A 21,247-nucleotide genomic window follows, 5' to 3' on the forward strand; every position below is an offset into this window, starting at 1 on the left:
TCTCTTGGGACTGAAACCTGGTGCTTTTGGAATGTCTGGGTTTGGATTAAGTGGCTCTGGAAGAAACTGGAAAGGACCAATTCTTAGTAGGCCAGTGCCTACTAAATCTTGGAGGTTGTACTTGTACAAAATCTTTCACAGTTTGCATAGATTTAGCTTTATCTTCCATCCTTTTTAGAACTTCTTCAGCCTTATTGCCAAACAGATGGTCCTGCTGCAAAGGAGCATCCAACAATTTTGCTTTAACATGATCAGGCAGAGATTGCTCCTTAACCCAAGCATGCCTTCTAAGCACAAACCCAGTAAGAGCAGCCCTGCAAGAGGCCTCCAAAGAATCAAAACCACATTGCAAAGTATGTTTTCTAACTTGTTCAGCTGAATGCAATAAATCCTGTAAACCCTTATTTTCCACACAGTCAGAAATCAATATCATTTTCTGTTTAAGCAGTCCCATGATATGCTGTTGATATTTTAACATATGGAATTGACAGTTTAAAGCCCTGATTGCCAAGGTTGCAGAAGTATAAACCTTTTTACCCTATCTATCCAGTGCCCTGGAGTCTCTATCAGAAGGGGTAGGATTTTTAGCAGTAGAAGCCTTAATGCCCTTGGGCCCCTGAGAAATGGTTTCAGAGTCCGCAACAGGATTTTTGAAAAGGAATTTGTGGGAGTCAGGAACCCTGTAGTATCTGTCTGGCTTACAAAAGGCCGGATGCAGGGAATCAGGGGCCATACTGGATTCTGAAAACACATCATCAACAATGTCTAGTACAGGAGGTATAGCCAAAGGCCTATGCTGAGGAAGAAGAAGGAAATCCCTAAGCCTCTTTTTGGATTCAGAAAAATCCTGACTTTCCCAGTGGAAATGCTCCCTTAAGGCATGTAAAGTTTCCCCAAAAGAAAAATCCTCAGCGGGAGAAGCAGAAGGAATGGAATCCTCTGCATCAGAGTCCTCATAAGTAGGTATGGACAAATCCTGTTCATTAGAAGAGTCAGAACAAACAGGGTCCTGTTCAGAAGATTCACAGTCAAGTTCAGCCCTAGGCCTCTTAGAAGGGGGGGGGGGTTGACTACCCCTGATTATAGTAATTAAATCTTCAGCCATTTTGATCATTTGTTTTTTAGGCATAGGGGCCTGAACATGTGGCCTGGGCGTTATTTTTTTAGACAGAGATCAAGATTTTGGCCTTAATATTGAAGGTGGTGTCTATTTAATATAGAAAACTGTAGGTCTGGATACACCCTCAGAAGCCGGTGCCTGCACAGCGGCTCCAGACCCATCCAAGGAAGAAACATCCATGGGTTCCATAGGTGAAGCATCTCAGTAGAGGCCTGCAAATCAGTAGTAGCAGGTATCAGGGGCTGTGAAAGTGCCTCACTGAGTACCGGCGAACTGGCGACTGGCTTAGGAGAAGCGTCGTCAGCAGTTTTGGACCTCAATGGCCTGTCTCTGTCTTTTTCTTTGCGTTTTTCGGTATTCCGGTAGTTGGATGGCTAACCGATGTCATTTCTGGATAATTAAACCAAGAACCAAAATATTTAGAAGCAAAAATGTACCAACGATGGACAGTGCGCTGATTAAATAAAACACAAAACCGACAGCAAGGTACATCATGGTCAGGGCCTAAGCAAGGAATACAGTACAAATGAAAATCCTTATGAGGTATTTGCTTCCGACAAGTAATATAATTATTAACTTTTACTGACGTCGGTAAGGAGCAAGAAAAAGTTTCCGCAACAGGATACTTAGCTTTTAGTTGAAGACTTCTGTTCTGAAACTCAGAAACGAAAGTTTCAGGAGTCGGTCAACCGGCACTTGCGAACTGCTTCTGCTTCGGGCAGCGCGGCAAGAAAGACTAATGTAATGGCGTCGGCTGCATGTTTTATACCCGATGACCTGATGTCACGGAAGAAGGGACAGCAACAGACGCAGGACACAAGACTTTGTTAATCAGGCCGACTGAGGGCAACCTGCCAACAGATTACCCAAATGTATTGACTGCAACAGTGAAACACGAAGAATATCATGACTTCTACCTGTGGTAACCCAGAGTTTTACTGATCACAATTTTTCAAGAAAACCGCTGACAATACAGCACTCCTAATGTTTATACAATACCATGAAAGTCATGTCTACTTCATCACCCTTAGTAACAGCTAAGGATTTCTCTGGACAAAAAGATAATATTATGGTAAGGCATAATGACCTCTCATCTATTATATGCATGGCTTTAAGCTGTAGGTAGTGCTTTTTCACTGCATATCTTACAAGGCAGGCACCTCTCCCTACCCCAATACCTTGTTTTATTACTTTTTTAATGTATGACACCTAAAGTCAACCTGGCACATTTCTGTCTAAAGATGTGTTCCAGCAGCACTGTGAACTAGAAGTATATTGTTTACGCAATGATAAATTTATCAAAGTCTTCTGCTAAGTGTCAACTAAATGAAATGACAGTATAAAAAAGTTAATGCTTTTGCTGGCACTGTCATTCGATTTATGTTAGTGTAGCTTAACTTTTTAGGATCTACTGACTGCTGCTGCAATTCTCTCTTCACTAATTTATGTACCACAGGTAGCAGGACAGTGGGATGGAGTTTTGAGGGTAGGTAATCCCTCACCCCTATCCCTGGTGCTAGAAGTCATCAAGTATCTTCCCAGTCAGACAAAGCCAATTTATTTCTCAACTATGGGGCTTTCACCCGGCACAGATGGGGAGCTGTCCAAGACATGAGAGCCATTTAGGCAGCCATGGGAGTGCAATGTGCTTATGCTGTCATCCCAGCAGTAAGAGTATTTGAATTGGCTATCCTCAATGCCCCCCTCCCCAGAATGGGAGAGGATATGAACTCTTGCAAACCCACTATAAAGGCCATCACCTAGCAGTGGCATGGTAAGCATAGCACCTACCCCCAAGGCCACATATTTGCATCCCCTATGCAGCCAGCTCCACCCCTCCCTCAATTCACAATAATCACTCTCATCATCATCTGCCAACAGAGAGAAGTGCATGAACCACTAATTAAATGAACTCTGGTCACCTGAGCCATGGTCATGGCTTTTTCCCCTATATGCAACTAGTGCTGGCAGAGGTAGGTGGCATTTACTCATTCTCCATTGATATGAATTTGTGGCATTCGTGTATCTAAGTAACAGGATTTGAAGGGTTCGTGGCAAACTTGTTCTCCTGCAAAAAAAAAAAAAAAAAAAACATTTTCACAAAACAATAATTCCTGTGTGTGACATGGGGAGGTGAGAATGGAATGACTAATGCCTACTTGCCCACCTTGGAAAGAAGGAGGCTGGCCTACAGGGAAGGACTGTGATCAATGCATTCATTAGCAATGTGAAGTAAGTACCACAACTGAAGATGGCATGTGTGGAAACACTCCTGCATCCCCAGAAGCAAGTATGCAGTTGACGTCACAAATCTAACCATTGAAGCTAGCAAATAGGAAATCCTGATCCTAACTACATATGGTAATAATACTCCCAGTTCTCACACAAAGGGGAATGATAGTGTTGCAAGGTTTTCACCCATGGGGATGTAGTGGGGAAGCATGGTGTCTGAGGAGACATTAGATAATCAGAATGGTGATCAACCCAAAAAAATAAATAATTTTAGTGCACAGTACCATTACACACTCATGTATTTGTAAAACCTATAATCTGCAACAGCATACATGCAATACAAGTTACTACATAGAAGTGCTACTTTAGGGGTAAACAGTACTCAGCATTAAATAAGTGATGACAAAAAAAATAGAAAAAATAAAGTATAATTAAGGACATACAAAACCAAGTGCAATGATACCTTTCATGTCTCAATCACAGTATAAAGAAAGGGAAACGAGAGTAATAACTTAATGTAGGGTGAGGATGTGTATAGGCAGCAAGTCAAGCAATACCACAGCTGCATTTGCAGGTCCAATTCTCCTTCTGTGTAAAATAAATTAGCATTGAACATGCCAAACATGTGATACCTTTAGAAATACATTGGACCTGTCTGTGTGGCACAGTGGGATATAGCAATAAATGTGGAACAGACAACCCCAGGTTTGATTAGCATCTCAGGTGCTAAACAGCAGAGTTGGGAGAGTGGGAAAGGCATATCTTTTTTTTTTGTTGGAATAACTACTAGGGATGAGGAATTTGTTAGATCCCAGGCCGCTTCTTTACCACTCCAAGGGTAGGTTAAGGCCTGTCCTGACAGCTAGGCCACAGCTATGGCAGCGGCATGAGCAAGGCTACCCAAGCCAGGATCCTGGTAGCACTTGCAGGGAATGCAAGGGAATGTGAGCTTTCTTGTTTGGGAAAAACTACTAGCTCACTCCAATGACAGCAGTGCCCTGCATTACCAGCAGGAGGGCAGAGTTAGGGACTTAATTAAAAAATCCTGTCATGGCTACCTTGTTGATGACTGTGCTACTGACAGCTATCAACCAACAGGAGAATGGATAGGATTCAGGGACTCTCACTAAAAACAGGACAAAAGAGTACCAGAGCTTTCATCCCCGTGGGAAAGAAATGGATGGCTGTGACAGGCATGGGGGCAGGAAAAAAAAAAAAAAAAGACAAATACTGTTACTTAGTTGCCATGTGTCAATCACTGGATACTGCTTCCTGCACAGGAAGATTGCTAAAATATTTAGCTGAGCCATAAGACAGACTGCTTGAAGGAAAATTGAAAGAAAATCTGATTTTGTATGGACCACTCCAAAAGAATGCCTACTGCCCTACATGAGGGACAGAAATGCCACACCCCGCAACATTTGCTAACATAATGTAGTACAACAGTACTGTATCAATTAGATAACATCTATATGGATACTTGACACCACTGCTACTGCTATAACTCATGTTGTACAGTCCCAAGTGTTTCCCTTTTGTTTCATAGGTTCACAGGTAGGTACTAGGCTATCGGCCCTAGGACCTATACAAGCCTAGCCAAAAAGGTACCCTGGCTTTAGCCACCCCAAGAAAATTATTTTCCTGTGCCCCTGTCCTGCAGAGCCACAGAGGTGATCCCCAGGGTGAATTTCCTATTTTCCATCCAATCATCAAGATTTTTACTGAAGAGTGCTAATGAGGAGCTTAGTTTGATACAGATAGGTAGTTTGTTCCAGAGTATGGGAAGTCTCTGGGACAAGAATCTGTCCCTCCAGCATGTTCTGCTTATTGTGGTGACAAGGTTTAGTTCCCTGGAGTGTGTAGCTCGGAGGGAATGGGATTTCTTTAAGTGGAACATGTCCAACAACTCTGGGTTTGACATAGCTTTGTATGTTAGGCAGCGATTGCCTCTGAGTAGGCGATAGGCGACGAAGTAAAGCTGGAGTTTTTTTAGATGGTCTGCGTAGGGCATCTGTTTGAGGCCGGTAATCCTCTTTGTGAGGTATTTCTGTGGCCTTTCCACTTGTTGTAGATGTCTTGTGAGGTATATACCAAAAGGGGCATTGTACTCTATAATGGGTCTAGTGAGTGATGAGTAGAGGGGAACAATGACCTCTTTTTTTCCTGGATGAGAAACCTTTTGTGATGAGGTGTGCCACATAGAAAGATTTCCTGACTACTGTGGTGATGTGATTATCAAAGGAGAAACTACTGTCCACCTGGGTCACAAGGTCTCTTATCACACTTTCAGTGTTAAGTAGACTACCACCTATGTGGTAGCTCAAGGGTACAGAGTTTTTACCAAAGGGGATGACAATGCACTTTTTGGCACTGAGCTTGAGACCATGGCTTTGACACCAGGCATCTGTCTCAGTGAGGCCCTTTTGTAGGATGTCCACATCGTTAGGAGTTTCATTTATGGCTCCTAGTTTGCAGTCATCTGGGAACTTCGTTAGCCAAAGACCTTCTGTGCAGCCTGTACTTCAGAAAAGTAGATACCAAACAGGAGAGGACCCAGGACTGAACACTGTGGTACTACACTTGTCACTGGTCTGAAGTCGGATTTGGAGACTGCTACTTTCACAGTGTGGGTTCTATCAGTCAGCCAGCTGGCAACCCATCTTGTGACATATGGATTAGTGAGTTTATCTATAATTCCAGAGTGGGGGATGGTGTCAAAAGCCTTGGCGAGATCTAGATAGGCTGTGTGAACCACCTTACCCTTGTCTACAGCTTTAGTGACTGCTTCAAAGAAGTCAATCAGATTTAGGAGACATGATCTGCCTTTTACAAATCAGAACTGGGTGGGGTCCAGAGTTTGGAGATTACCGATGTCTTTGTTTATAAGTTCCATTATGATACGTTCCATGGCCTTGCAGACCAGAGCTGAAGACAAAATGTGTAAGACATCTCTTCAAGTGTAATCTCAGATGCATGCTGAAGTCTGGATAGTCTGAAGAGTGACAAGATGACCTTTTTTTAGGTTTGCTTTGTATCTCTAGCACAGATATTCCATGGCTACCAATGGAAGCAACATAATCATGTGCTCTAATAGGTCTCTGTGATGATTACCTAACTTCTTTATTAGCCACTTTGTTTTCCCTCATATGAAGTCTGTGATTTGTTACTGTCCAAATGAAAGATGTTATTACGGCCACAGACGTAAGGAACTATCTTGTTGCTACCTGCTTTTTGCATAATATTAGGAATATCAGTAAAGCCATGAATTCTACTATTTCTTTCCATACTTCTACACTTCCCAAGAAGCATTTCACCTGAGGAGACACCAGCTGAGGCTCTTGATTTATTTACTGGTGTGCAAAGACTGTGGAAGTGTATTATTTTAATTCCATTGTGCTGACAACCCTGTATTTGAAAGAGGCAGTTATCCACATTATGAGGAAACTAAGATTCCTAGGCATTTTAAATTGCACACATACTACTGATGTTAATAATTTCATGAATATCCAGGATATAGAGGCTAGATATGAAGACAATCATAAAGTAATGGTTAGAGTCTGCTCTGACACTGGAATCCTTACTTTCTGTTTTCCTACTAAGAATATAGTATGCATGTTCCACATTTACTACAGTCATCCCTTCAAAAGTTATTTTAATAACTGGAGGTAGGTAACATAAGCATTCTAAATATTATTAATGAGACATCCTTGGGCATAATTTGAACTTAGATGCCAAGATTTACTGTCATTAGATTTGACTCTGGTTTTGTGAAGCTAAAACAAAAGCTTTTCCAATGATCCAGTGTAAGGGCTCCTAAAACATCTTTCTTCTGAAGTTTTTAAATTGGTTGAGATGCTAATTTTCTCCGCTGTACCTGTGCACCTGTTACTGTTGATGCTGGTTTACTGAGAATTTTGCATCAACCCCTTTTATAAGGACATCTAATAATATCTGCTCAGAGGTTTTTGTGCATTTGGAAAATTTTCTTTCCACAATTTTATGGAGAATTACAAAATTAAAAGCCTAAATAGAATGGTAGAGATAAATGCAGTAAGTCATTTAGGAGTTTTGTTAAAAATATGAAAATGATATACCTACCATGACAATAGATCCTTGTTATCTGATTTTCGTCTGGTTCAACATGTGGGTTGTTGGATCCGACGGGATATGACCTCTGCATGAATATGAAGTCTCTTGGTTCCACGCCTGTGACTCCTCCCCTACCCATAATTCCCTCCACTCCACTTTAGCACCTCAGATCGAGTTTGTCCCTCTAAAAATAATTGATAACACTGATACAATAATCCAGGCTAAACACTATTACATAGGGAAAGCAGAACTGGACAACAGTCAGGCAGAACTGTTCATAGGACATGGTGTAAGCGAAAACCACCCGGTCACCAGGAAGCCATATGTGACAATTTGGAAGGGAGCAGGAGGGAGGGAGGTTGAACTGGATGAAAATTGGGCAACATGAATCAATTGTTATTGTAAGTACATGGTTTTCATATTCAATGTTGTCTATTTTCATCCAATTCAACACATGGGTCAGATTCCCAAGCTGTTTACCTGGATGGCATCAAGGAAGGGCATTCCTGAAAATATTGGAACCAAAAGAAGAGCATGATCTAGACTGTACTTACAGTTTATAGTGAGACATAAAAGTATGGACTGTAGACCAAGTTGCTGCAGCACAAATGTCATCAGTGGGGAGTCTACTTGTAAAGGCTGTTGAAATACTTATTGCTCATGTTGAGTAACCTTTAGGTTTAGATTATACTGTGAAGTCCTTCTTGTTATAGACAAAGGAAATGCAATCAGGTAGCCATCTTGAAACAGTAACCTTGGCACCAGCTTTGTCTAATTTTGATTTTGAGAAGGCAACAATTAATTCATCAGACTTCTAGAAATGTTTAGTTTTATGATGGCAGAACCTGAGTTGGCAATGGAACTCCAGCATATGCAAACTGTATTTACCTTTGCTTGAGAATCTTGAGAAAAATACTGGTAAATTTATTGACTGATTCAAATCTGACTTGGATGCCACCATTAGGAAGGAAGGATGTATTAGTCCTCAGGGAATCACTATCTTTATGAAATACCAGATAGGGAGGTTTGCATGAAAGGGCCTGCAACTACGAAATCTGTCTGGCTGATGTAACAGCCCCTAGAAAGACTGTCTTCCAGATTAAGAACTTGTAAGTCTATTGTGGCTGCAGGCTCAAAAGGGGGTGGATGGTAATATCCCATGAGGGAACTGGGTGTCTGATGGGTGGTCGTAAAAGAAAGCACCTCTCAAAAAAGCTTTAGAGATTTTTAAGGAGGTGTCATTCTGCACTATATGGAAGTTAGAAATTATGGCCATTTGAACTTTGATGGTGGAATAACAGGAACAACTGTTGAAAAGGTCAAGCAAGAATTCTAAACTGGAAGGGATGTGAGTAGAAAATGGGCTGAAACCCTTCAACATGGCCCAGATAGAAAACATCCTCCACTTGCTACAATATACCTTCTTTGTATATTGTTTTTGTGAAGCAAATGTAATATGACAGTACAGCTGTGTAAAATCTTACCATAACAATAGAGGTCCTTCTCTTCACTGTTACAGTATAACCCTTACATAAGGGATCTCCTGCCAAGAATAGCCCAACATTCGGCCAATATACCAAAAGCCTTTAGTATCTACAGGTGCTGTACATCACACACATTCTCCCTGCATAAGGTGTAGGGCATAAAGATGACATATGGATGCACACATACCAGAACTGAAAATCCCCAAAAGGAACAGAATGTCCATAGTGACCAAGAGGAACATGTGCATCCAGAAGAGGAAAAGAGAGAGAGAGAGGGAATCCCTCTGCCATGAGGGCAAGGAGAACAGGCTAGAGCAAAGGGGGCAGGAAGAAGGGATCAAATACTACAAGAATGAAGAGATGACATCTACTGTTATAATAAGAGTTTACACAACTGTTCTATGTCCTTCCATATCACTGCTGCAGTACTCATTACATATGGGAGAGCATAAAAGCTCAAGAAGAACCCTGGGAGGAGGATGGCACTGAAGAACTCTCAAGAAACCCATGTAGGACAGCCCTGGTAAAGACAGCTCTAGCTCTGGAAATAACATCCAATTTACAATGCTTGATGAGGGTATGAACAGAAGACGAAGAAGCAGCCTCAAGGATGGAATTGGTATCCAGCCCCTTGAAAAAAAGCACCAGAAGAAGTAACAATTCTGGTTGAGTAATCCTTTACCAAAGAGGAAAGACATCTGCCATGAAAGGAATAACAAAAATAAATGGCTTTAGAAATACATGAACAGATTGTTTGCTTATAAACAGCTAAACTCAAAGACCTGGGAGGAAAAGAAATAAAAAGCTACTGGAATTTGTACAGAACTTTAGCTTTATCCAAATAATACCTGACCTGTCTATGTAAGTCCATTGTGTTAAGAACCTTCTCACTGGCAGACTGCAGAGTAGGTAAAAAGGAAGGTAAATGAACAGATTGACTGAAGGACAACCCATTGACCACCTTGTGCATAAAAGAAGGATCAGTATGAAGACAGACCCTGTCCCCTGTGGAAAACTAAGAAAGGAGGAACAGTCATGACAGCCTGAAATTCAGAAACCCCCTTGGCCGAAATTAGAGCCCAAAGAAGTACAGTCTTCCAGGTACAATGTTGTAAAGAAGGTGAAGCAGCAGGTTCAAAAGGAGTCTGAGTCAACTGAGGTCCCAGGAAGGTGGAATAAGCTTCCTGTGAGGCCTGATATGAAAGGACACATTTGACACGTTTAAGAAACTGTCTGACCTCATATCTTGAGGCCAGAATAGCATTCAAGGGCAGACTAGCAGAAATTGCTGATAGGTGAGCTTTAACTGAAGAAAATGCCAACCCAGCATGGAGCAGATCACACACAAATAAGAGAGGATTAGAGAAACCTCCACAAATAGAGGACCCTGATTGCGAGAAAGGCACCAGACAAAAAATCTCTTTAATTTGGACAAATATGATTTCCTGGTACTGGGTTCCCAGGCCTCCTGCAGGACCCAATGCACATCCTCAGAAAAAAGGTCCCTAAAAGGGATCAAAACCCTATCACCCACAGCATCAACTGAAGAGTGGGACAAGTGAGGATTGATAAGACCCCTTTGTCATGTGTGAGGTAATTCAGCCGGTGAGGTAACTTGTGGTGATTGCCCACTGGACAAGTGAGAAAGAAGGGGGAACGAATGATGTCTGTGCCAAAAGGAAGATATCAACAAGATTTTGGGAGGGTCTTGCCTGATCTTGTGCAAGACTCTCAGAAGCAGAGGAAGGTTAGGGAAAGCGTACAGAAACATCCCCTTCCAAGGAAAAGACAGGGCCCACTTTCCAAGCCAGAGGACATGGGACTATGTAACAGAAAAGAGGAAGCTGTCTGCTCAGAGTGGAGAAAAAAAGATCTACCTAAGGAATACCCCACAGATGGATAAAGTCCAGGAACACATCTCTGTGAAGCATCCATTCATGAGCTTGTGTGCTGGACCTGCTCAAGGAGTCTGTCAACAGACTGTTCTCAGAGGGAATATAGACAGCTTGAAGAGTCACTTGATGCTGGACAGCCAGACCCCAGACCTGAAGAGCAAGCCTGCAAAACAGGTAGTACCTTCGAATGCCTTGCTTGCTGACATTTCACATCACTATGGTATTGTCTGTGAAAACTTTTACAGGCCCAGGATGAAATAAGGTGTGAAAAGCCTGAAGAGCTAGAAGCAAAGCCCTCATCTCCTTGAAGTTGATCTTATCTGAGCTCTGATGAAGAGGGCAGAGACCCAAAACCTTGAGAGAGCTGAAGGAAGCTCACCACTGTGTCTGTGACACCTGTAACGAGCTCTTGAGTTGGGACTGAAGACTGGAAAGGAAGCCCTGGTTTGACAGAAAGTTGAAAAATCCACCACTGAAGCTTGAGTTCAAACAAGAAAGGAAGGAAGAGAACTAAGAAGCCCAGGGGGTAACAATGTTCAAGACATACTGACTTGAAGTACCACTGAAGCTTTCTCATTGGAGCATGGCCAGAGGAAAGAGGACCCTGAGAAAGTCTATGGCTGTGACTGAATCGAGAGGAAGAAGAGACAGGAAGAAGGCAATCCGAGAAAGGGCCTTGGGGACAGTCAGTGATGCCAGCATGGGGATGGTCTGGAGCCTGCAACCAATAAAAATATGACCATGAGGAGGAGTCAAGATTGACTTTTGAAAGTTTAAGGTGAAACTCAGACTCTGCAGCAGGGAAATAGTAAACTGGAGATCTTAAAGCAAAGCCTCGTGGTTGAAGCTTGAATGAGTAGACCCGTCCAGATAAAGAAAGATTTGAACACCTCAAATCCTGCAAAAAGCAAAGACAGGAGCAATGCCTTTGGTCAATAACCTTGGGGCAATAGAGAAGCCAAAGGGCAAACCAGAAAACTGAAAATGCAAAGAAGAAACAGAGAAATGCAAACATTTCCTGAAAGGGGGATGGATGGGGATATGAAAGTAGGCATACTTGAAATCCACACAGACAGGAAAGACCTGGGGAAGAAGAGGAAATAAAATGAGACACAAAATCTGAATGGAGGGGACCTTAAGAAAGGTGTTGAGCTGAGGAAAGGTCCAGAAATGGTCTTCTGGTGCCCTCCTTCCTGGGAACCAGAAACATTCTTGAATTAAAAAACCCTCCCTTCCTGGGCACTAATCACAGCCTGATTGGTACCCTGGGTAAAATGAGAATGAAGCACATCTGAGAAGAGAGGAAGCTGTTCTTGAGGAGGGTGAAAGATGCCCAGAAAGGGAAGAAGAGATTTCCAAACCATGAAATAACCGTGGGAGATAATGGACAGAACCCAGTAGTCAGTTGTAATCTTTATCCAATTTGGAAGGGACAGGGAAAGACAAAGGGATAACAGAACCTGGCAAAGGAAAAAGTGAAGCAATCTGTTAAACGGAACCTGCCCTGGCCTGAAAGGTAGGCTTCTGGGAAACAGGAGTGTGCATAGATGTAGCAGAAGGTACACATCTAGAACTATTTTTACCCTTGGGCAGAAAGCAAGCCTGTCTGCAAACAAAAGCAGATTTGGAAGGGTAATTCCTCTGAAACTTGGGAGAAGGAGAAACAAAAATATGTTTCACCTCCTGCAAGGCTTTACCCTTTATCTTGGAGAGATTTAAAAAGTTCAGGAGCAGCAGTACCAAACAGATTTTTATTATTCAAAGGTGCATCCAATGCTTTGGCCTTTATGTCATCAGGTAAAGCCTGAACAAGAAGCCAAGAGTAATGCCTCATAACAGAATACAGTCCAAGGTACCAAAGAAGCTTCAAAACCAGCCACTAGAGAACAGTGAATCCAGTTTAATGCCAAAAACATACATATAAACATACATGAACGCAGACACATTAGGCCACAGCGTTTTCTTTTAAAAAAAACTTCATCAGATGTGGATAGACAGTTGAACTGTCTCTCTCTCTCTCTGTATATATATATATATATATATATATATATACATATATATATATATATATATATATATATGGATCTACTTCACAAGAATGAAAGACACAAGATACTAAGATGCTGTATAAAATGTTTAAAATTCTTTGAAATTATTAAAAATGCATTTATTATTAGTAATATTGCATAATTTATTTATAATGTTTTAAATACATATTTATAGACTTTTTGAAAAGGATCTTTAGTAATTTCAAAGAATTTTAAACATTTTATACAGCATCTTAGTATCTTGTGTTGACTGTAATAAATATCCATGAGCTCTATGATAATGAAATGCTGAACAACTCTGCTTAATTAACTGTTTGGTTTTATTGGTTATTTATGTATTTGGAGGGTGTATATGTATATGGATATATATATATATATATATATATATATATATATATATATATATATATATATATATATATATATATATATATATACATGTCAATTCAACTGTCTATCCACGGCTGATGAAGTTTTTAAATGAAAACACTGTGGTTTAATGTGTCTGCGTTCATGTATGTTTATATATTTGTTTTTGATATTAAACTGGATTAACTGTTCTCTAGTGGCTGGTTTTGAAGCTTTTATGGTACATTGGACTGTATTACAAGTGTATTTGAGAACCTGCTGCCATTTTTTTCACCTCATAACAGAACCAAATGCAGTAGCCCTGGAAGATGCATCAGATGCATCATAACTGCCTTTAATAGAGTGGTGGGCAACTTGAGAGATAAAACCTGACAAGGAAAGGGCAGAAGTCTTCCCCTCAGAATCAAGAAGATTAAAATTCACCTGATAAAGTTGAGAAAGGAGGACTAAAACATACCTGGTCATATGAGTTTGGTAATTAATAGCCCTAAAAGACAGGGTTTCAGCAGTACAACGCTTTTTGCCCAGCCTCTCAGTGACCCTACTATCTTATCTGAAGGAAGCAGCTTGGTAGAGGACAGCTTGAAGAGTTTGTCAGAGGAGAAACACCACAGAAGTATCAGCAGAAGAACATTTATACAGAAATTTATAATCATCAAGCACCATGTAAAATCTGTCAGGTTTCTTAGAAGCTGGGGGCCAAGAATCAGGGGCTACAGAAGCTGCTGAAAAGGTATCCAGGAAGGCAGCCAGAACGGGTGGAACAGCAAAAGGCTTGGGAGACTCCATCTGGAGGAACTCATAATACCTTTTCTGGATATCAGAAACCAGAGAACAATCACATTTAAAGAATTCCATCTTACAGGGAACAGTGTCCCCAAAAGAGAGTACATCTAAAAGGGAATCTTAACTAAGTGAATCCTCTTTCACCGAACCATAGTCCAAGAGGGAAGGGATCTGAGAAGAGTAGGCTAATGACTCTTCCCCCGAATTCTGATCCTCAACAGAGGAATCTTGCTCCCTAGCTCTTTTAAGAGAAGTGGAAGACCAGGAAGGGGTAGGCACAGAGACCCCTCAAGAAGGCTTTAAAGCCTCTAAAGAGTTAAACAACCCCTGAATAAAATTTCATTTGGGATTCTTAACTGCATGGGAAATATGCCTGGTTTTCTGTTTCTTCTTCTGCGGGACAGCTGCATGAAAAACCCTGGTTGGGTCTGACCCTTGTCAACACTCAATAAGCACAGCAGGGATCTCCTTCCACAATAAGTTCTACAGAGTGTTCCTCGATCACTTGGATATAATCAGCCTAGGTTCCCCTTCAACATCTGAAGATGATGTCTGGAAACCCTCCAAGCATGTAAGAAGTCTGATCCATGCTGGCCTCTGAAAGGGTCATGGCAGAGCAATCCAAAGCAACGACTGGATGATCCTCTGGGCTTTCCCTAGCCTCTAGAGGGACATCTGGGGGAGGATGGACAACAGCCATATCACACAAGTTTTTTGGCCTTTTTCTTGGATGACAGCTCACCTTCAGAACAGGAAGACTCCACCATAACACCCAAAGTGAACAGGGTTAAGACACTGGTTTCAAGGTAAATAGACAAGAAGTGGTGACTTTGTAGGATGTTGGGGACAAATGCTTGGCAGACAGAACACTATTTATGGTTGTGGGAAGCACTCGGAGAGATACTGGTCATGACAATCTTCATGGGGAATCTGTCTCACACACTGACATTTTCCCTTTCTGGGTAACAACACTAAAAATACAAGAGAAGGATAAGGCAGAACCCCCAATGGGGCACTTATCTGAAAAATGGTTCAGTAACTAACACAGAAGAAAGGAGTTCAGATCAACATTCAATGAATGCATTTGGACTGGTGTTAAAGTAGCTCTGTAGTGTGTGCATCCATACATCACCTTTATGCCCTACACCTTGCCCAGCGAGCATACGTGTGATGTATGGTGCCTGCAGATACTAAAGGATTTATTATACTGGTTGGATGTTGGACTGTCATTGGGAGGAGATTGCTTTCATAAGGAATGCTGCAACAGTGATAAGGATGGACATCAACTGATTTGGGGAGACTGGCATCTCTGGCTATGGTCAGAACTGGAGGAATGAAGTGGTTAGTTTCCTGGATTTCTGGTTTAGAGGAGGCAAACCGGATGGTAGAGTTAAAAAGATCTGGATACTGATTCACCATCCATGGGGAATGTACTAATAGAGGCAATAGGAATGGAAACCATGTCTGCTGGGGCCAGAAAGAGGCAATAAAGATTACTCTGGCCTTGCCATTTCTTGCTTTGTGGATGATTTTTTTCATTAGTGGCAATGGGGAAAAAGCATAAAAAAGACCTGGGGCCAAATGTGGACCACAGCGTTCCTCAGTTAATCACCCTGTGGAGGGATCAAAGTAAAATTTGCTGTTCTGGTGGGTTGCAAAAAGGTTGCAGCACGATTGGCCACAGTGACAAAAAATCAATATCGTCACTGCTGGACTGAGGGACCACTCGAGGATTAAAACAGTCCTGCTCAGTTTGCCCACTAAAACATTAGATGATCTTGGAATATGCATTGATATTAGAAAGTGGTGTATAGACATCACCTGTTGCCAAACTCTCTTGACCTAATGACAAAGTGGATAGGAACATATTTTTCCCTGTCTGTTGATATACCAGACAACTGCCATGTTGTCCACTTCAACGGAGACCACACCTTTGGGGAGGGTATCCTGAAAAGCTTGTAAAACTAGGAGGATTGCTCTCATCTCCAAGATATCAATGTGAAGTTTGGCATCCAAGGGTGGCCACGTACTTTGGATCATCCTCCCTTTGAAATGCCCTCCACCAGAAAGGAGGCATCTGTAGTTATTACCACTACAGGTGGATCCATGTGGAATGGGCATTCTTTAGTAAGTGAAGGAGATGTTACCCAGGGAGAAATGTGTAATCTGCGTATCTGAGTAATGTGAATCTTTGCATGCAATGGGTGAAAGTTTTTGAGACCATTGTACTGCTAGGGTACAGTGGAGTACTCTCATGTGGAGCCTGGCCAATGGGACCATCAGAATTGTGGAGGCCATTAGACCCAAAAGACATAGAACCAACCTTGTTGGAAGAGAGAGAGAGAGATGATGAAGCACCTGCATTGCAATAGGACATAAAGATAGTGTGGGGAAAGAGGGCAATCTGCAGAATTGTGTTGAGGTGGCAATCAATGCTGAGTTGAAATTAGGTGGCACTTGGGCACATTTACTGTTATTCCTAGGTCCTGTAACAACAGGACCAAAAGGTTCAGGTGACAAAGTAGCAGATCCTTGGAGGTAGAAGCTAGGAGCCAATCACTAAGGATACAGGAAACTTGGATCTCTAGCAGTTGCAATTGCATTACTACCACTGCCATTATCTTGAACACTGTGGGGGTCATGGTGAGCCTGAAAAGCAGGGCTTAGAATTGATAATGATTGGCTCCCAGCCAAAAGCAGAGGATTCACCTGGATAGCTTCTCTATCTTCATATGATAGTATTTGTCCTGAAGGTCAACAGAGTACATCCAATCATCCTTCCTCAGGAAAGACAATATGGACTGAATCATGACCATCTGGAATTTTGTTTGTTTTACAAACTGATTTAGATGACTCTGATCCAGCATGGGTCTGAGATCCTGTCTTCTTGGATACTTTTAAAAAGAACCTTAAATAGATTCTAATTGGTCTTGTGAGAGCATTTTGCCTGTTTTACAAACTGATTTAGATGGCTCACATCCAAACTGTGTATGAGGAGGTTTCTTGTCTTTTTGGGTACTAAAAAGAATCTTTAACAGACTCTGAGTTCTAAACTGGTCTTGGGGGGACCAGATGGATGACACTTTTCTGGCACCTTGGGAATTTCTGCCACTCCTGGTTTGCAGTGCCTGGGTGGAACATTAGGAACATTCTTCTATTTTAGAGAAGGAAGGGAAAAAGGAATTGAGCAGCCTCTGGAAATTATGTTTAGCAGCCAAGAATCTGTTGTCATGCTTTCTCAGGCTTGTGGGTGCATGGATAAGCACCTATTGACTGACTCCTGTGTACAGCAGTTGGGCAACACTTCATGAGTACTGACATAGCTTTAATGTGAAAGGAACACAGAAGCCCTGGTTTTGCATTCCGCTTCTGCCTCTTGGGTGATGTTTGTTTGAGTTATCTCCTCCACTGCCACACAGAAGTCTATCTCTAGGAGAGACATGATTAAAAACTCTGATTTTTGGAACCACAATCTTTCCAGCCCTCCAATTCCTACAGAAGGATCTTTGTGGGGTGGAAAAATGGATTCCCACTGCAGAGTACGTTCTACCTCCCTGTTGACTTCTGGTCAGCATGTCTTTGACTTTGGGTCCAAAGAGCAGCACCATCCTAAGAGGCATTAATGAAAGACATCCTAAAGCCTTCTGTGAAGCCACAAAGACACATTCAGGTATGCCAACGCATGATAATGTTAGCGCCTGCTGCCCTAGGCATGCCATCAGCTGCACTGGAAAGTAGTTGCAAGGCTACGATGGAATTATACTGGAGAGTTAGGAGTCCACTGTCTTCTGGACATCCACAAGCAGAATGCCAGAGAGAGACTTGGAAAGTGCCTTAGCCAAGACCTACTGGAATCTAATAACATGGGTCAAGTAATTCATCAATCTAAATGCAAAAGTCACTGAAGTGCAAGTCCACTTCCCAAACCTGTCCATAGCGCTAGAGTCTCTGTTAAGGCATAGACTGAGGAAATTTCTTCAGACAATTCCTTTTTAGTGGCCACTGCTACAACCATAGCATCCACCTACAGCTTTTCCCCAGTCCTTCCTTTCTTTTTGGGACTGCAAATATCTTGTCTGTTTTTTTTTTTTGGGGGGGGTATTGGTTTCACCATGTAAGGGTCCTTCAATGCCCATTGAGCCATGAGGTTGAGAGGGGGGTCAACTGGTGGTACTATCCAGGATGATGTTGAGTCAGAACCAAAGCCTTCCAAGAACATAGATTCATCTGGTGAGGGATTCTCAGTGAACCCCGCTCTGCTCCATCAATTCAAGGTGATGTCTTCTAAGGGAGATACTGGGGACCCTTCACCTTCATCCAAATCATTGTCCGCAGTGAAAGACTCTGGGGAACAGTCTATGCGCTTCCATTTACATGTCTGTTTTTTATGAACCAGTTCCGTTGGGCGTTCAAAGGGTTTGGAATCAGACTGATAACTAATGTAGCATGTAATCTCAGAAGACTGTGGTACCAACTGCCCCCTGTCTGACAGAAGAATGGGAAGAAGAAGCAGAATCCTATTGGGGTTTGAGTAGAACTGAACTGCATGAAGACATCTTATCCTTGGACCTAGCCAAGACCCTCTCAAAAACCTCAAACACTGAAACCGCTACTGGCCCCAAAGATTTTTTCCCCATCTAAAGAAGAAAGATAGTCCTAGGCACTGACAGACCTCAACTCTAAAGATGATTTTGGATCCAAGCTATCAAAGGCGGAGGCCCTAAGGGGGAAGGGTGACTCAGACAACTTTGGTCTCAAACCATCCCTTCAGAACCTGGCACCTTAACTAGTGTCTAATGCTGTCTAATCGGAGTTCCTATAAACAACAAGAAATCTAAATTAGGATATCTATATCTATCTCTGTAACTTTCTTTTTTTTTTTTTTTTTGAAATAGAAAGAAAAATTTCTTGGTAGGAAGAAAAGAAACAGTGTGAATCCAAATGATTAAAAAATAATGGAGCCCTCATGAAACACGTCCAAAGTCTTCAGGCAGCAAATGACATCTGAGGCACTAAGGTGGAGTGCAGGGAATTATCATTACGGGAGGAGTCAAGAACTCTGGAACCAAGAAGCTTCAAATTCGGTGCCGAGATTGGATCCAGTTGGACCTAGTAACCCACTTGTTGAATTAGATGAAAACAGACAACAATGGATATAGAGGTTTCGTTGCCTCAGGAACTTCCTGTGAAAAGGACATAACCCTTTCACAGCTGTGTGTTTCTATATGGCTAATGTTGCCATCAAAGTCAATGGTTTATTAACTGAAGGCTATTTGTAGTACACGTGTAAATTAACTTTATTAAATCAAATCTGCTTGACTTTTTCTACCTGACCACCCTATCAAGCCCCTCTCCTCCATTTACCTGCTTCCACTCGACATCCTACATCACCAGGAGGATGGGGTCACCTTCTTGAGAAAAATACTTCCCAGTAAACACATTTTCTTGTCTAGGCTGGGTTATGAACTGAGCTCTAGTGAGAAAGCATTTGTCTGAGGCTCAGATTTTTGTTTATCAGTAACCTACGCTTTTCCTCTAGGAGCTGATGCATCAAACCTATTCTGCTCAGTCAACAACAGATGCATGTTTCTGCACATCTGTGCATGAAGCTACTGTGCAAGGGCAGTTTTGCTAGTACTGATCTAGGACCTTATTCCTCTGTGCCTTTAAGACTAAAACAATTTGCATTTTTTTTATTTTAAATTTATACAGTGTATTTGTTAACTACTTAAATTACATGGTCCTATGATCCGTTTTAGCCATGACAAACGGTCAAAGGCAGACACAGCATACAATGTGAAAAGAAAAGAATGCTTTATGTCACAACCCAGCCCCATGGCACAGGGGATCCACTCCAGTGTTCAACTAGCAGCATGAGTGCTGAAGGGATCAGGTGGGGGAAGATACAACAGGAAAACAACATCGTTTAATGCTTACAAGAAGTCTCATTCCACCTTTCTTAGGAGCACACTTAAGGAAACAAAGCATGCAAAGAAGCCATTAGGAAGCTCAAAACCGAGTATAAACTTAAAACAGTCATTAATGCCAAAAACAGAACAAATCTTTAACATCTGGAAGTTAAGACCTAACACCCAACAATGTTCAGTGCTAGTCCACATTAATACTGCACAATCTAACCCAAAACAAAGAGCCAATATTTTAGCTGCCAAACATAGTGCAAAATGTTACTACACCAACAGTTACAGCTATTTCATTGATTCCACAATCCCAGCCACCTCTTTTAATTGTATGGAACACGTTGGGTGATTATCAGCACTACATATGGTGTAGCTGAACCCCTATCCAACCTGTTTAATCTAAGCCCCTTTACCGGTAGCAGTCCTGAAGCCTGAAAAATAGCCACTGTAATGCCATTACATTATGGTGTCCAACCATGGGACCTTGGGAACTATAGATCCATTAGTCTCAGTAGTATTACATGTAAAGTTATGGAGCACATTATCTCAGATCTCATTAATCTGGACATTAAAAAAATCTCTTAATCCTGGACCCTCATCAAATTGGCTATGACAAAGGAAGGTTCATGGCTCTTTAACCTCATGGGTTTCTTTGAAAAAGGACCCAAAGTAGTGTACAGCAGTTATGCAGCATATCTGGACCAAGCCAAGGTCTTCTGATACTATCTCCCATGCAAACATTATTAACAGACTTGTAAACTTGAATATAAAGTATGAGTGACTCAGTCAGTGTAACTGACTAAACTGGCAGCACACTTGAAGGCAATGCTGAAAGACCAGAAGGCAGTGAATGCTACTCCCACTGCAGATGATTTGATTAATTTTTAAAATGCTAACACTGCAGTGCAGCATTAGTGGAGTGTGTCGTCCTTCAGATGAGATATTAAACTAAGGCCCCAACTGCCTGAGTTGGTTGCAGCTCAACTGACTACAAACGACCATATGGCACCTACTGAAAAGAGCAGGTGATGTTTCCCCAATACCCTGGCCAAATTTGCCCTTGTTCTGTGAACACCACTTTGGGTCTCCCCTGGCCCTCTCCTATCTGACATCTATGTCTCTGACCTTCAGGCCAACAATTCTGGACTATGGTTATCTAAGTTTGCAGACAACTGTAAATTGTTTGTTGTTAGAGCTTCCACTGACTTACAATTGTGCCAACATGGGTTATACCATCTTGACAAATGCTGCAAAGACAGTTATTTCAAATTAAATGTGAAAAAACAGCATAGTTCATTTTGGTAAA

At 41.8% G+C, this 21,247-nt stretch overlaps 1 protein-coding gene across 1 annotated transcript in view; it reads right to left on the minus strand.

Annotated features, from left to right (window-relative positions):
* Window positions 1-21,247, minus strand: part of TBCD (tubulin folding cofactor D) — a 3,708,267-nt gene that overhangs the window by 2,564,979 nt on the left and 1,122,041 nt on the right. The gene's annotated exons all lie outside the window — the stretch shown is intronic.

Source organism: Protopterus annectens, chromosome 4.part0, assembly GCF_019279795.1.
Source record: "Protopterus annectens isolate FY-2018-M chromosome 4.part0, PAN1.0, whole genome shotgun sequence".
Lineage (NCBI taxonomy): Eukaryota > Metazoa > Chordata > Ceratodontiformes > Protopteridae > Protopterus > Protopterus annectens.